At 39.9% G+C, this 6,307-nt stretch overlaps 1 pseudogene; it reads left to right on the forward strand.

Moving 5' to 3' along the window:
* The first annotated feature begins 942 nt into the window (after window positions 1–942).
* LOC110542599 (serine/arginine-rich splicing factor 3-like) lies at window positions 943–1,434 on the forward strand (annotated as a pseudogene).
* The last annotated feature ends 4,873 nt before the right edge of the window (window positions 1,435–6,307 follow it).

Consider the following 6,307-nt stretch of genomic DNA (forward strand, 5'->3'; position numbering starts at 1 on the left):
TCAAAATTGAGGAAATCATGAAATTTGCAGGCAAATGGTGGGATCTAGAAAAGATCATTCTGAGTGAAGTATCCCAGAAGGAGAAAGACAAATATGGTATATACTTGCTTATATAGACCTACAAGATATGATAAGCATAATGAAGTCTATACACTTAAGAAGATAAATAAGAAAGCAGACACGAGGTAAGATGATCAATCCTCACTTAGAAAGACAAATGAGATATACATTGGACGTATGACAGGAGTCTACCTCAGAAGGCATCTGAAAGACCCTACCAAGTAGCATTTCAAAACAGATACTAAGACTCATAACTAAACCTCGGCAGAAGGGGAGTTAAGTATGATGGGGAAAGGATAGGAGCCCCACAGGGACCAAATATATCTGGGCACAGGGGTTTTTTCTGAAACTGTTTCTCCAACCAAGGACCATGTATGGATATAACCTCGAACCTTTACTCGGACTAAGCTTGTGGTAGCTCAATAACCAATTGGTTTCCCATAGTAAGTGGAACAGGGACTATCTCTGATAGGAACTCAATGGCAGGCTCTTTGACCTCCCCACCCCCCAAGGCAGGAGCAGTCCTGCTAGGTCACAGAGGAGGACTTTGCATCCAGCCCTGAAGATACCTGATAAAACAGGGCCAGATGAAAGGGGAGGAGGTCCTCCCCAATCCGTGGACTTGGAAAGGGGCAGGGAGAAGCTGAGATAGGGAGGGTGGGATTGGGAGGGAATAAGTGATTGGGGTACAGCTGGGATAAAGAGTTAATAAAATGTAACTAATAATAATAATAAACAATAAAAAATGGATTACAAAAAAATGGCATTTTCATGGACTCTGTGGGACAGTGAACAATTGGTTGGAGTAGAGTAGAAGCAAGCAGGTGGTCCTGTGGAAGCATTAGAATTTGAGCTTTGGCTTTCTGAACCCAGGATCTTGAAATGCATAGTGATTCCTGTCAATTGGACTATAAGGTTTATATGTAAGTAATCTTGGAAACAATGGGAACAACTCTGAATTAGAAAGGGCTTTTAGCTATTATGGATCACTCCAAAGTGTGTGGGGTGCTCAAAACCCTCCTGGCTTTGCTTTCATTGAATTTCAGAATCCCTGAGATGCTACTGATGGTGTCAGAGAGCTAGATGGAAGAACACTGTGTGGCTGCTGTAGAACTGTCAAAAGGTGACAAAAAGAAGCCGAAATTGTGGTCCATCTCCTTCTCATTGCACTAGAAATGATTACCTGATTACCCTAGGAGGAGTCCTCTACTTTGGTGCAGATCTCCAAAAAGGAGAAGCTCCTCTACAAGCTGGAACAGGTCACTTTCTAGAGATAGGAGAACAGAAAGTTCTCTGTCTCATGAGAGAAATCATAAGCTATCTCAATCATTCTCTAGGTCTCCTAGTCAACTTAGATCAAATGAAAGGAAATAAAAGACCAGTTTTCAGAAGAAGTGGTGTGCAGGAAATAACTTCATTTGACAGGAGTATGTACTGGAAATTAAAGTTCTGTTTGAGACTTCATAAGCTTTGTGCATTTTAAAGATGTTTTGGCTGTTCAAATTTGTTTTGTGTCTTGGAACAGTGATACATAATGATGTAATTCTCTATGGTTTCACATGGATCATTTGGGGCATGTAATATCAAGAATTGTTCCTTTACAATGTTCCCTTAAGCAAGATTGAATTTGATTTGAACTTTATTTTTTCATAGACTGAAATAAACCTAGATCCTGCCCCCCCCCCCTCAAAAAAAGCTTTCATGGCTAGCTGATTTTATCCTTTCTGTCTACTGTCAGGCTTTAAATGATAATAATAATAATAAAAGAGAGCATGTATGCCATTATTTCCAGAGACTGTGAGAACTTGTGCACTGGATTTCCTGCTTCATTTCCATTACTTTGTCTCTCTGTTTTAGATAGCTTAAGTAGCCTCATGCCCATTCTTTTGCTTCTGACTGTCTCAACTCACTTGGCTTTTGTTTTTCTCAAAATAGAAATCACATATGCTTATAACTCCTTTAACAAGACTCAATTATTTCAGTAACATCCTAAAAACAAAATATGTAGAAATATCCATATTGTTCATAACATCATTAAATATGATTCTGCCATTGCAGTTTGTAAATATAGTGTTTTTTATCTAAACATCTGAATTTGGCTGTATCATATGTCAGAGTTACAGACATTCACAACACACAAATGTTTCCACTTATTTCTTAAAACTTTTCTTAAATGACTAACTACTTTAATTCCTAATTGTAGTTATTGGACAAATTGAAGCCCTAAACAAATGCATGTGCAATTTCCATGGCTGATAACAGACTATTTCTGGAAAAAAAAGTCCAGAAAATTCTGTGTTTTGAGAAGTTATGGTCCCTTATGGTTTTTGCATGAGAGAATCACTCACATTTGTGTATCTGAGGACCTGATACAGGCTGCTACAGACACAAAGCAGTAAAAACATCGTCACGTTTTTTAAGTCTTGTTTAGGTTCTCCTACACCAAAACATTGCTGCTTCTTCAGAAATATGAAAGTCAGAATATGCCAAGGACAACATTTCTACAATAGAGTTTTATGCCACTGTCTCTTTGTGTTTACCAAAATTATGATACCTGGCTACATCTCTTCTTACCTATTACTCTCCTAAGTAGCCCAGAATTTCTCAGAAAGAAGTTACAGAGATGTAGTCTGGCACATGATATTGGATTCCTTTCAGGAAAAGAGTATGTAAAGAACTCAGGACAGTCAATATCATTTCTTGGATGAATTGAATGAATTTTCAGAGAATGATTTTTTTCTTGAGGCTGAGCCTCACTATCCCCCTTCTTCAACCTCCAGAGTATTGGAATTACAGCTGGGTGTCACAAGACACCAACTGGCCTTAACATTTATAATATAAACTCCCCAACTACTTATCACAAATGCTATTATAAATATTCCTATAACTGACCTTTCTAAAAGAATGGTGAGGAATTGAAAGTTGATATCAGCATGCTGGTTAATCTATCACTGATGAAAATAATGACATTTGTTTATTACTTCTAAGAGCCAGGCAGAGTCTGTGCCAGAATGTATAATGGGTTTTAGTTAAAACCTTGCTAAGGGGAAGATATGACCCAGATTGCCACAAACAAATTTGAAGCCTGGCTAAAAAGTAAAGTATGTATCTAATTCCACACACAGCATTATTCACATGTTTTGAAGTGGTTAATGTCTTAGTCAGTTCAGGCTGCTTGAACAAAATACCATTGATGACAAAGCTCAATAAACACATTTATTTGTCACAGCTCTGGTAGGTGGAACATCCAAAATGAGGGTGCCAACCTAGCCAGCTCTGGTGAGCAGAGAGATCTTAGCTTGCAAACATCTGAGAGAGCCGAGAGGGAACATATATCCCTTTCTCATTTAATAGTGGAATTAATCCTATTCATGAAGGCTCCAGTCACAAAACCCAGTTACCTCCAAATACCTCCCTTCAAAATACCATCACATTGAAGGCAGAGTTTCAACTAATAAATTTGCAAGAGGAAAATATTGTACTAACTGAAGTTGATAATAAATACATTGGTGATAATTTCACAGCCTGACTTTCCCCTTACACACACACACACACACACACACACACACACACACACACACACACATCTAGGGAAAATCCATTCATTCAAGAAACTTTATTAGCCATTCTCGGTTATTTGCATACTGTTGTTCTGAAAAGAAAGTAATGATGTGTGCTAGATTGTATCTCTGTGGAGTCTTGTTTCCCAGAAATAAAACTCTAGGACTGACCAGTATCCAATGAACTTTAAAATTGTCACACAGTCTCTAAAATCTATTGACCCTACTTAAGAGTAACAAATACCACACTGATTGCAGTAGTTTCCCAGGGCTAATGTTTTTAACACAATGGGTAGTTTAAGTCCACAGAAATATAGCTGTTTATAATTCTAGAGTCTAGAAGTCAGAGTCACACTTTCTTCAAAGCTTATAGTCAATAGAGTTTTCTTGCTTTCTCCCATCTCTAGACTAACCTGCAGCTGTGTTGTTGCAGTCTGTGCCTCTGTCTTTTTGTCATCATCCACTCTCCATCTTTCATTCCATCTAAGCACCTCTGAACCTGCTTAAAGTTATAAAGACACTATTTGCCAATCCTAAGGTCACAGTCACAGGTACCAGGCACTGAGACTTAAATGAATCTTTAGGGGAAATATAATTTGACCTGTAACACAGGAGAAAATGATTGCTGGATGATGCTTTACTCTGTATTTTCTTACCTCTTCCATTCAAATTCTGAATAACACATCCCATTGTACGTAACACATCACCATTAATTTTGCCACATCATTTGTAAGATACCTACTAAATGGGAAACAATGAATAGAAACACAGATACTTGATTTAGTATACTATTTTTTATTTTTTATTTTATTATCTTCCAAGTCCTATGATGGACAAATACATATCCAAGGACCAAAATCAAGTACACAGTCATTAAAGACTAAAACCACAGGTGTCACAGATGCCATGTGGTCATTTAAACACACAGTCTGCTACAATCTGAACAAATTGACACTTCCTGGTGGTATAAGAGAGAAGCCCCAGGGAAGATGTATTCCTTCATTCTAGCCAAAGAGTACACATCACAAAAACCAACGTTTATGAATGTCTTCTCCTAGGTGATCTAGGTGCTTCTTAATTTAATTTCTTCTTCCCTTTAAATGGGTCATAGGAAAAGTGAGCACATAGTTTCTATGATTTGATGGAACTGTAATTTTTACGTGGATGCTGATAATGTATAAAACCACTATCCTAATTGTGGAATGAAAACTGGTCACTCTGCCAAGATTGTGCAAGGGTATCTTCAGTAATAGGACAAGTTTTATTATATGACAGTAGTACCATCTTATGAGAAGAAAATGATAAGCCAATATGACAGCACAAGAACAATATTTTCTCTGGAAAAAAAGTTTTGGAATATTCTTCTGATATATTTGACTAAGTTAAACACAAAACAAAATGAACAGTGGCTAGAGCATTTGCTATCACATAAGAATGAATGGTGCAATGGGTCCCCTGTAACTAAGTCTTCCAGGGCCTTTTAACTCTCAAATGTCAGGGCAGTGTGGTTCTACATTCTAAGATCAACTATGCTCTTGGGCAGGAGGAAGTTATGAAGGCTAAGGCCAGCCAGTACATAATGTGATCATAATTAAAATGTTTGTTGGGTGTGCCCATGCTGAGCTGTACAGATTTTTTGTTTAATAGATTCAAATCCAAAAACTATTAAGAACCACACCTGAGGAGGGGGGACCAAAGATGGCAATGAGAGCCCACAGTTTCTGAGTTGCAGAGGACTGAACTGCCTGAGTTGTTGAGTGGAAGGATTACTGAAGCCAGGGAAACTACAGTGAGGCTTTCTAAACAAGAGGGGACATCGCACTAGGTAAGAAATTTGGTTTCGGCACAAGGTAAGAAATTTGGTTACAGGTCAACCATGGACTTATTTGGGGAAGAAGAGAAATGATCTTTTGATCTTCCTGCACACCCCCTTTTCAGGCCTCCCTCTCCTTGGCACAGCAGGCTCACCGAGATTCTCAGCTCAGAGCTCACTGCCTGGGGATTGCAGCGGCTGAGGCAGAGCTGCTAGCCCCTTAGCCGCAACTGCCAGCTGTACCTGCCTTGGAGTCCCAGATAAGCAGCGCAATCCTCCCAGTGTCCCAGGTCTACAAGCACCCATACCGACTCCACAGTCTCTCAGCCACTGACTGTACTACCCGCACAAACCCTCCATGACAAATAATAAGTTAATAGCCACCAAAGTCCAGCAGACCCATCCAAACAAGCTAGGCACACCAGGCACGAGGCCTCCCAGGTCTGGAGGGCACAGTGGAGGGCCCCCAGGACTTCACAGAAGGCATCTGGATCGGCATCCCAGTCTCCAGCTGCAACTGGACTTCCTACCCTGGTGGCTGCAGCAGCACTGAGCTGGTGGAGACTGTCAGTCCTCTTGCATATGACTAATCAGGGCCAAACCAAAGAGTAGAGAGCCCAGATAGCCTAATCGTTGTCGATGTGACCTGCTTGAGAGTGAGTACATGACTTGAGTGTCTACAGAGTCCCAGATCCAGGGTCCTTCTAAACTACAAGTCAAGCATTGGACCCCTCCCACGTACATACCAACTGTGGGAAAGAGAGGGTCTCTTGGGACATCAAAGTTCCTGCTCTGCCAGTCCAACTGTGGAGTTAAGGTGGATAATGCTGGGAGATAAACCAAATACCAGGGGACTGTAGACCACTGATGTATT

The sequence above is a fragment of the Meriones unguiculatus genome, chromosome X (genome assembly GCF_030254825.1).
Source record: "Meriones unguiculatus strain TT.TT164.6M chromosome X, Bangor_MerUng_6.1, whole genome shotgun sequence".
NCBI lineage: Eukaryota > Metazoa > Chordata > Mammalia > Rodentia > Muridae > Meriones > Meriones unguiculatus.